The sequence below is a fragment of the Fukomys damarensis genome, unplaced genomic scaffold (assembly GCF_012274545.1).
Source record: "Fukomys damarensis isolate Sample0158 unplaced genomic scaffold, DMR_v1.0_HiC HiC_scaffold_37, whole genome shotgun sequence".
Lineage (NCBI taxonomy): Eukaryota > Metazoa > Chordata > Mammalia > Rodentia > Bathyergidae > Fukomys > Fukomys damarensis.
Window position 1 is genome coordinate 8,007,385 of NW_022900949.1, and position 10,950 is coordinate 8,018,334.

The 10,950-nt window shown below is 56.1% G+C and overlaps 1 long non-coding RNA gene across 1 annotated transcript in view; it reads right to left on the reverse strand.

The window, feature by feature from the left end:
• Positions 1-568: 568 nt before the first annotated feature.
• The window catches only part of LOC117284466, a 12,552-nt gene continuing 2,170 nt past the window's right edge, over positions 569-10,950 (reverse strand). Inside the window, exons 2-3 of the long non-coding RNA XR_004515571.1 lie at positions 1,247-1,462; positions 569-897 (exon numbers count right to left, since the gene is read on the reverse strand). This is a non-coding gene — a long non-coding RNA (uncharacterized LOC117284466). The remainder of the gene's footprint in view (positions 898-1,246; positions 1,463-10,950) is intronic.

Sequence of the window (10,950 nt, forward strand, 5' to 3'; positions counted from 1 at the left end):
CAGCCCCTGCACACCGCAGGTCAGCCCCGCGAGGGCACAGTGGGGATGTGGAGGACACAGCGGGGCTGGGCGACACGGCCGGTTCGGGGTGCAGGGGGCGTCGGGATGACGTCATCACAGTTAGTGCGGCTGCTGCCCCACCCATCTGTAGCCCACGTGGCCGCCACCCACCTCTGTCGTCCCCCCCTCCCCGTCCCTGTTTCCCCTCCACTCCCCTTTCCTGAACACCATGGCAGGACGCACTGCGCTGTGCCACCCCAGACCTGTCCTGGCCCTCTCTGGTCACTCTGGCCACGCTGGACCCAAAGGTGGGCCCCTCCCTGCCCCCACAGCCACCTCCGTGTGCGTGGACCCAGCCCTGTGACTGTCCCTTCCTGGGCTGTGCCTTAAGGCCTGTTCTGGGCCTGGCACGGTCAGAGAAGCTGGTCCCTCGTTCCGGCAGCTGCACCCGGGCCCCCGGGCCCCCCAGCACAGACAGGCCTCACCTTGCCTGCCCCGGCCTCAGTTTCCCTGCCGTGGACAATCCCCTCTTCGAGAGAGGTCAAGATAGAGACATGCCATCTCCCTTTCATTCTTTATTTTGAGGACAGAGTCTCACCAAGTCGCTAAGCCACCTGGGCTGGGCTTGCTTTTGCAACCCTCCTGCCTCAGCCTCCCGGAGTGCTGGGACGACAGGCATATTGTTATTCCTTCCAGAGCCGGGGCCCCAGATGTCCCCATGAGGAACACAGTCATGTGTGGGACTGCGTCCTCTTGGAGGCACAGAAAAGATTTAAAGCCACTCTCCAGGAGGCGGTCACGGTCGCAGTCATGGGTGACGGTGGTGTCCTCTAGCTGGGCGTTCCGCATCCCCTTAGGGTCTCCATGCCCCAAAGGGCAGAGCAGAGGTGGGGGCGCCTGAGGAGCGGCGGTGGAGGGACAGGCGCGTCTGAGTCTGGCCGGGTGGTGGGGAGCCCGGTCCCTCGGGGGCCCCTGAGCCAGGCCCCTCCCACCGCAGCTGTGACTTCTCTGCCCCCGTGGCAATCGGCGCCTTCAAGATGCTGATCAAGGCGAAGAGCTGACACCTCCCGCCCTCGACCCTGCGCCGAGGGCCAACGCCAGGGGGCGCTCTCGCCCCGTCCCCAGCAAGCAAGGCTGGCAGGGACGCCTCGGCCCCCCGGGACTGGGTTTCCCCCACTTGCGTCACTTGCCCCGGCCAGGGTCCCAGGGGCCGGGGCAGGAGTGGGGGGGAGAAGGGTGAGCTCACCAGCTTGGAGGTTGGATGCCCCGCGGGGGCGGGGTGCCAGGCGCGGCGTAGTCTCCGAAGCCGGAGAGCGTCCCTCGGCTCCTCCCCGGACAGCAGAGGGCAGACCGGGGCCGGGCAAGGCCGGCAGCAAGGCTCACATCACGCTTGCTCCCGCTTGAGTCCCACCGACTTCAAGGTCGCCTCATCCTCACAGTCCTGAGCCGGGGGTCCCCGGTCCTGCTTGGGAGAAGAGAGTAGAAAGGTCCAGAGAGGTCGAGTGACTGACCCAAGGTCACACGGCCCTGGCAGAGCTGGGCTTTTAGCTGTCACACTTTTCTGCCTTTTGAGGTTCAAAGGGTTCACAGGTTTTTAAAAAAAAAAAGTCCTCCCCCTATCCTGGTCTCGGTTGCCCAGCAACCCTGTGAGAGGTAGCCATGGTTATGGTCTCTCCATCCGGGAACCACAAACCCCACACTAAGGCCACTGTGCAGAATTTTTTCTCTACCTGCTCTGTCACACACACGAGTGTGTGTTTATGTGCAGTCCTTTGTCTTCCTCATTATCATTTAACCAGGCATCTTTAGAGCCAGGAGTGGTGGTGCACATCTGCCGTCTTAGCACTCAAGAGACTGAGGCGGGAGGATCGCAAGTTTGAGCCCAGCAACTTAGCAGGACCCTATCTCAAACAGACTAACAAACAAACAAAAACCACAACCCAACACCAAACACCTCCATGATGATTTCTGTTTAGTATGCAAAGATTCACGCCTTTGTACGACTGTGTAGTATTCCATTTACAAAACAGATCAGGCTGACATTCTTTTAAATTATGATAAAATCCGCATGCCATAAAATGTATCATTTTGAATACTTAAAAATGCACAATCCGAGCCACGTGTGGTAATGCACACCTGTCATCCCAGTGTTTGGGAGGCTGAGGCGGGAGGATCTCTGTGAGTTTTGAAACCAGCCTGATCTACATAGCAAGACCTTCACTGAAAAAGACAAAAACAGCCAGGCTTGCTGGCGCACACCTGTGATCCTAGCACTCAGGAGGCTGAGGTAGGAGGATCGCTGTGAGTTCGAGACCAGCCTGGGCTACATAGTGAGTTCCAGGTCAGTCTCAACTACACAGTGAGACCCTGTCTCAAAAAAAAAACAAACAAAAAGACAAAAACAACAAAAAACCTGGTGGCACTAAGATCACTCACAATGCTGCGTGACCCCACCATCCACATCCAGAGACCCCCGGCCCCAAGCTCCGCCCTGATAATGCTCCCTGCACCCCCCAAAGTTCTGGCTGTGAAGGATCAGTGGTCCCAGCAGGATCTCATCGTATTCGCTGGGCCCCACCTCTCTCCAGCAGTGAAGCTCGTCCACCCTCCTGGGCAGCTGCCACAGTCCGCGGATCTGCTCGTCCGCGTGGACCTGGGCATTTCCCACCGCTCAAGCACGACTCTGCACGTTTGCCTTGAACATTTGTTCACATTTATTAAACACCAGACTGTCTAACCCATCCCAGCAGATGGACTCCTGAGCTGTTTTCTTTCCCTTTAGCTTCCTCTCTCCGCCTTCTCTTTCTCTTCCTCTTTTGTGTTTGGAGACAGGGGCTCTCCAAGTTACCCAGGCTGGCCTCGAACTTGCGACCCACCTGCCTCAGCCTCCCACGTAGCTGGGGTGACAGGTGTATGACATGACCAGCAGCTTTCCATTTTCTTGTGGTCTCATGGAGAACATTACAAAAAGAGAGCCGAGCATGATGGTGCCCGTCTCCCATCTCAGCTACTTGGGAGACTGAGGCAGGAGGATCACAATTTGGAGCCCAGCCTGGGCTATGTAGCGAGACCCTGTCACACAAAAACAAAAGACAGCAGCTGTAGGTTGGCAGGCTGGGGGCTCGCGCCCCGTGGACGCTGGGCCAACTGGGGCCCAGAGAGGAGCAGATTCAGCCCGCGGTGTGGAATTTCACAGAGCGCTGGGCGGGGACACTGGGGGATCAAAACTGGGAGCAGCACCCAGGATGCTTCCTTGAGGATGGACAGAGGAGACGGAGTCACAGGAGATGCTGTGCAGCCCCCCTTGGGCCCCCGTCCGTCCAGGTCCAGGAGCTGTCAGTCACACTGGCCTCTCCAGAAGGGTGCAGAGGTTTTCCCCAGGCAGCAGCCCTGCGGATGTGTGACCCTCGAACCGCAGCCCCCGAGCAGCTGCCTGCTCAGACATCACTAATTGGGAGCAGGACTCTGTGCCAGAGTTGGGGCCAAGGCATCGCTAATTGAGCCTAGCAACCTTTGCCCTGCAAAGTGGCGATGGGCTCAGAATCCTCCCTTCCTTTTCCAGCACTGGGGGATGGAACCCGAGGCCTTTGCGTTGAGCTCCATCTCTAGCCCTTTTTATTTTTTTATTTTGTGACTGGGTTTGGCTAAATGGCTAAGTTGCCTGGCCTGGGCTCAAACTTGCAATCTTCCTGCCTCAGCCTCCCCGAGTGCTGGGACAACAGGAGTGCACCGCCACACCTGGCCCTTGTTTGTATTTCTTTGTAGCGGCTGTCACAACCTCCGGTGATTGTCCTCATCCGTCTGCTTGCCCGTCCCCTCTCCCCAGAAGGCAGGACCTCGGTCCATGCTGCAGCACCGCCTCCGGTCCCTCTGTGAAGACCGGATGCTGGGGTCACATGAAGGGTGACCTGGGCAAACCCCCTAGAGGCTGGGCAGCCATGTCAACATGCTGGGGGTTAAAACAGCACCTACGGCCGGACGGTGGTGCACACCTGTGATCCCAGAGCTAAGGAGGCTGAGGCAGAAGGATCGCCAAGTACGAGCCCAGCCTGTGCAATTCAGTGACTTCGTAAGACCCTGCCTCCACATACACAAAGGGCCAGAGACGCACCTCAGTGTGAAGCTTCCTGGGTCCCACCCGCAGTACAGAAAATCAAAACGGTGTCTGTATGTGGCAGACAGGGAAACTGAGGCCGGGACGAGGGAACCTCTGCTGAGGTTGCCCATGAGTAGCGGTGTCTGCAGCTCTTGTTCCCCGGGAGTACGCAGATTTGTGTGAGACCTGAGCCAGGCAGAGCGGTGAGACCCCCCTTGTGGGAGCAGAGCCCTGCCGTCCCATGTCCCTTGTCCTGGAAAAGCCCCAAGGATGCTGTCCCTGCGTCGTGACCTTCGCCGCTCTTGGCAAAGCTCCCCTCCGCACAATCACCGCCTCTTTGTGTTGCCTGCCCCAGCCGCTCCCCAGGCCTGGCCCTCACAGCTGCTGGCCAAGCAGCCCCTGGGGGACAGGAAGTGTCTATCTTTACATCCCATGGTTACAGGCCTTGGGCTTACTGAAACGGCATCTTTTTTCTCCTCCTAATAGATGAGAATGAATTCTTTTTTTTTAGCTCTTCTGCCATGACTTGATTCTCAAGTCTGGATTGTCAATAGGCTCAAAGCATTGCTGACTACATCGTCACATTTTAACATTTTCCTTTCCAGAAAGAGAACAGTAGGAAAAGTGGGGGAGGAAATTGGATCAAATCAACAGGAGTATAGAGAGCAAAAGAAGGGAGGTGATTTGCTACTTTCTCTGCTTGGAAGTTCACTAAGAGGAGGGTGTTCAATTTGCAAAACTGACCAACGGAAGCCTAAGAAAGAAGCATTTAAACCAGGCAGGGTGGCACACACATGTAATCCCAGCACTCAGGAGGCTGAGGCAGGAGGATCGCTGCAAGTTCAAGGTCAGCCTGGGCTACATAGTGAGACCCTGTCTTGAGAGAGGGGAGATAGGATAGAACACATACATTCTTTTTGGGCACAAGCACTTATTGAAGACCTTGTGTACACCAGGCACTGTTAGAGATGCTGAGATTAAAAGTCCTCGTGGTACAGAACACGCGTGGGAAGACAGACGTGACCGGGTGAAGGACACACGTGTCTGTAATAGTTAATAATTTTAGCGACACCGTGGCCATCCCAGGGCCACAGTGCTGCCAACTGGCAGTGTCTGCTCCAAACTGAGAGCTGCATTGGTTTGATTGGGTTGGGGGATAAGGAAGGAGAGAAGAGAGGGGAAGGGGAGGCGGAGACCCGCCTCAGCTGGTCACAGGGTCGGGGGACTCCAGGGCCGCAGTCCCCTCTGCTCGGCTCCGGCTCCTGTTGCCCACCCCACAGCCGCCAGAGGGCGCCGTGAGCACCGAGTGAGGTCCTCCCCTCTGCCCTCAGCCCTCCATGGCAGCCCAAGTCCTCCCTGCAGCCCACGGGGCCCTGCACGACGCCCTTACCTTCCCCGCCTCCCCGCCTCCCTCCCTGCCCCTGGCTCCCTGCTGCTTCTGCACCACGGCTGGCTCCGTGCTGCCCCAGGGACTTTGCACAGCCGCACCCTCCACCTGCGTCCCGACCACCTGTCTATGTATCTGCAGTGCTTGCTTTTTCCTGCTTCATGTTTTTTTTCCTGGAATTTCTCACCGTTGGAGTCATTTACTTGCCTGGGGTCACCTCTATGGCTCACGTTAAAACATCATTCCAGCACTCTGGGGGGGCTGAGGCAGGAGGCAACTTAGTAAGACCCTGTCTCAAAATAAAAAGTAAAGGGCTAGAGATTTGCCCAGTGGCACTGTGCCTACCTTGCAAATGCAAGGTCAGGAGTTTGATCCCCGATACAAAAATAAATAAAATAAAAAGGATCAGGGATTCAGCTCAGTGCAGTGCCCTGGGTTCAGTCCCCGTTATTGGGAGAAAAACTCAGACCTTCAAGGACCTGGAGTTTTGCCTGTTTTGTTCCACGCTGTAGAGCCTGGACATTAGTAGGCGCTGAACCAATGCCTGCCAGATGCATGGACACACGAAGGAATCAGGGACAGGCCTGGGGTGGGCAGCCTAGCTCCTCCTTGGCTGCCTGGGACACTCAGCCCTCAACACTTACCTCAACAGTGTAAGTGCACGGTGTACTTAGCCCTCAGTACCTGGTTTAACTACACAGAGCGACTCAGCCCTTGGCTCTGATCTCTTCTGGAGATGCTATGTATACTAAGGACACCTACTATGTGCCGGGTACTTCCCAAGGGCCTACTGTGCGCCTGGAGCCACCCCCGTCTGTGCTTTAGCCCAACTAAAAGCTGCTAGTGGAGGTGTTTGTTGATTGACCTATACGCCGACACACACTGTCCTTAACAGAGTTGATTACCCCCCAGCGCTGCTGTCCACTCCATCCCCACGATGACCGTAGCACAGCTAAAACACAAAAAAGGAAACTGAGGTTATTATTACAACCCGCTTCCTCTGCCTCTGGATGTATGTGTGACTGCCTCAATACAGATAGGGTGACCAGGACCTCACACCCAATCTCTGCCCTCTGGCTTGATATCGTTTAGTTCTGCCCACATCATAAACCTCTTCCTCTTCACCTACTTTTCCAGGGATAAGATTCCCTTCTTCCCAAATGTGCTATTCCCAAGATGCATCTGGGCATGGCATGCAAATGAGGTAAATCAACCGATTTCAGGAAGGAGCCCTACTTGGCCCTTGGGCCTTGGCCTGTTCTGTACTGGTGAACCCCAGAAAGTGGTCGGCCTTCTGCAGATGTGGGCTGGGCCCCTGCCCGTCATTAAGCTTCAAGAAGGCCACTCAACCTGTCCTCAGCCCTCCCCAGCCAGCCACCATGGTCTCCACCGTACCATCAGTGACACGAAGATTGTTTTTACAAGGCACTTGTTTAATTTTTGTTTCCCATACTGGGGATTGAAACTGAGCTACAGCCTCAGCCCCTCCCGCTTTGTTTTCTTTGAGATGCAATAACTGTAATTTACCCAGGTCAGGTCTAAATTTGGAATCTTCCTGCCTCAGCCTCCCCGACGTGCTGGGATGCCACCTTCAGCTGGATGCAAGCATAAATTGAAGCAATAATCAAAAGCACATAACAATGTAGCACATCAGGGATGCCACTCAGCTGGATGCAAGCATAAATTGAAGCAATAATCAAAAGCACATAACAATGTAGCACATCGAGGGAATAATAAAGACAAAAGTTTACAAAGAAAGACAAGAGGAAGCCATGCAATTAAGGCTTAAATGTTCACTTAAGAAATCCAGCTGGGGTCCAGCCCAGCCCGCAGCCAGGCCGCCTCCATCACTGGGGAAATGTTGAGTGTATATCAGAGAGCAGGCAGTCCAGGCACGGTGGCGCACGCCTGTAATCCCAGCATTCGGGAGGCCGAGGCAGGAGGATTGCTGTGAGTTCGAGACCAGACTGGGCTTATTATTATTATTATTTTGAGACAGAGTCTATGTAGCCCAGTCTGGCCTTGAACTCACGATGATCCTCTTACTTCAGCCTCCCAAGTGCTGGGATGATAGGTGTGTACCAGCACGCCTGGTTTTAAATTTTACTTTGAGTCAGGGTCTGGCTAAATTCTCCTGGATGGGCTCTTACTTGTGATCCTCCTGCCTCAGCCTCCTGAGTAGATTTGATGCCGGGTGTGCACACTATGCCTGGCTTTACTGACAGATTTTATCATGAAAGAATGTTGAATTTTGCAAACCCCACTGTCAGGATCTGAACTCCAGTCTCTCTGATTCCAGAGCCCCACAATTAGCCAATCAGCTACATTTCATGGGCCCCCAAAGGGACCCCAGGCAGAGAGAGGCCAGCCCGGAACAGGTGTGGAGCAAAAAGTGTGTTTCTTGCTGCTCCTTTCCTCTCTGATATTCGCAGTGAATCTGGGGAGAGAGAAAAAGAAGGAGCGGGAGGGCACAGGACCCGAAGCCACGCTGGGTGTGGAATCCAAAGGGCACACAGCCGTGGTTGGAACCCAGCACGGGAGGCCCCACCCTCGGCCAGGGGAATCCTGTGCGGAGTGCTGGTGGGGCCAGTTCCCCTGCCATCAGTTGGAGGAAAATACAAAGCAGCTCATTAGCAGCAGCCCGGGGAGCCGCCTGGGCAGAGGTGGGCGGAGGAGGTGGGCGGAGCGAGAGCCCCGGTGGTACCCAGAGAGGTGGGAACGCTGGGGGACCGAACCCTTCACCAGCCGAGTGCCAGGCGCCGAGGCTGGCAGAGAACCAGGCCCCGCCATGCCCAGCCTCCCATGGAGGGGACTTGGAGGCCTCTGCCGTGCCCAGGGGACAACATTCTCTCCGCTCTCTGCAAGCTGTGCTGCTGGGAGTCTCAACTTTACTCTGCCAGAGCTGACGGCTGTCAACCTGGCAGCTGCCTGCAGCCTGCAATCAGCCCTCTAGAATATTTTGTTCCTTGTCTTTTTCTGCTGCTGTAGATGGAGCCCGGGGCCTTCGCACTGAGCTGCACTCCCAGCCCTTTTTATTTTATTTTATTTTATATTTATTTATTTATTTATTTTTGGTTTTTGAGACAGGGTCTCACTATGTAGTTGAGACTGACCTGGAACTCGCTATGTAGCCCAAGCTGGTCTTGAACTCACAGCGATTCTCCTGCCTCAGCCTCCCAAAGTGCTGGGATGACAGGCGTGCACCACCACGCCTCTCTCCTCCTTCTTTTCACTTCTCAGAATGGGACTCGGGGCCTCACGCATGCTGGGCAAGCACTCAAGGCCCAGCGGTGTCCCATCCCTTATAGGACTGATATTTTATGGTCTCCCAGACAGTTTGGTTTTCCGCACATGGAGGTCACCTCTGTGGTATAACCCACACTCAGGGTCAGATGACGGACACAATGTAACTCATGCCATCCACCCACCTGCCTGAGGGACAGAGATTATTCTTCTCATTCACAGGCAAACAAACTGAGGTAGGGCTGGAGTGGGAAGATGGGGAGGAAACCAGCAAAGGGGCCCCCAGATGAAACCATTCCGCACTAGGATGAGTAATCCGGTGCTGAGATAAGGGTGAGCAAGTGGGGTTACTTTAGCAAGATGGCTGGAGAAGGTGTGAAAGGACAAGAAGGATGGGTCCTGATTCCAGGTGGAGGGCACAGCTGTGCAAAAGCCCTGGGGCAGCAAGGAGCCCAGTGCGGTTCAGGAGCAGTGAGGAGCCTGCGTGGCTGGAGCAGAGGGAGGAGGGGAGGCGGGGAGAGGCTGTGCCAGGCCCTGTGGGCTGCAGCGATAGCAGGCTTTTACCAGCGTGAGATATTGTCCGTCTCCTCCACAGCACCGTTAACTGCAGCGATTTTTTTCAGACTATTTTGTTTACTTCTACGTCCAAAGCACTTAGAGCATCTCGGCACCGGCTGAATGGATGCTCCCGGGGACAAGCTGCTCTGTATCTCTCGTCCGTTTCCCTTTGCCGCTTCCAGAACCCTCGGAGGCAGGAGCAGTTATCCCTGCCGCAGCCAGGGACAGACAGCCGGACGGAGAGGCCCACTGCCCCCTCCCTTCCACGGAGCAGCCGGGCCCCAGCGCCTCCTGTGTAGCAGCCCCGCGGGCTGCGCCCCAAAACTTTCTTAACATCCTCTTTTGGTTTGTGACTTCATTCCTCGATGTTGCAATACCACAAACTCCATACATCTAACAAATTGAGAGCTAAATTTTTCCATATCAATGTCACTAAGTATCTCTACTAAGAGCTGCACAGCAACTGAAGAAGGTGTAATGTGTCACTGTAATCAGGTGTTCAGTATAAGGTACATTTCTCATAAAGTGACGCTTCCAGAACCCTCGGAGGCAGGAGCAGTTATCCCTGCCGCAGCCAGGGACAGACAGCCGGACGGAGAGGCCCACTGCCCCCTCCCTTCCACGGAGCAGCCGGGCCCCAGCGCCTCCTGTGTAGCAGCCCCGCGGGCTGCGCCCCGAGCTTAGCCGGCAACACCGAGGCCAGCGGTCCTGGCCCGGCCGGGAAGGAGACCAAGCGGGCGCTGCGATCCTGGCCGCTGCCAAACTCCGAGCTTCATTTAGGGTCCTTGTTAAATTATTCATCCTTCCCTCTCTTCTCCTGCTTATGACTTCCGACTTACCGTTTTCCGCCCTGGGTTAATGCTTTTTACCTGCGTCTTTGGCCTGGCGTGAATCAATCACGATTATGAAGGTGAAAAAAACCCAAACAACCCCGACTTCCAGCCTACGCATCAGCGGACGTGTTCTGCCCTCCCCCGTCTTCCTCCTTCACCCACTTGTGCTAAGTCAGCGCTCACCACCGAGCCACGCTGAGCCCAGGCCCCAAATCCTGTAACTCGGGGAACAAACTTTGCAGGACCCCAACACACAGCCGACGGAGGGGACCCGAACCCTCCCGCGGAATTCCGAGCCCTCTCCCCTCAGGAACTGCGCCCTGTTCCGCTCTCTCTCTTCTCTCTCTGGCTGTCTTCAGTCTCTGTCACCCCCCGAGGCAGCCTGGAGCCCCATCTGGAGAGGCTGAACACAGAGGAGACGGGGTGCGCGGGTGGCTGGTGACCTGGCCCCTAGCGCAGGCGTGCACGGATGCCTAGGGAAAGACGCCGAGAAGAACAGCTCAGCAGGAGGGAAAGGGCCCAGACCCCGGGCGAGGTTGTTAAATTGGGGGAAATGTCGTAAGTTGGCTCGGTTGCGACACGGGGACCCAAGAACAAGGTGCTGGGTCTGAACGCACAGCTGCAGAGAGGCTGGAGGCTGTGCAAAGGGCACTGGGGAGCCATGGCAGAGTTTAGAGCAGCATATTGCAAATGCCACAGCCTTTGCACCAAGAGCCCTGAGGGCTCCCCCGCGGGCAGTGGCCGGAGGGTCCCCCCACCCCCGGAGCTGTCGGGGCGGCCCACGTGTCCCGCGAAGCTCCAGCACCCCTCATCCCACGTGCTCCCGCGGTCCT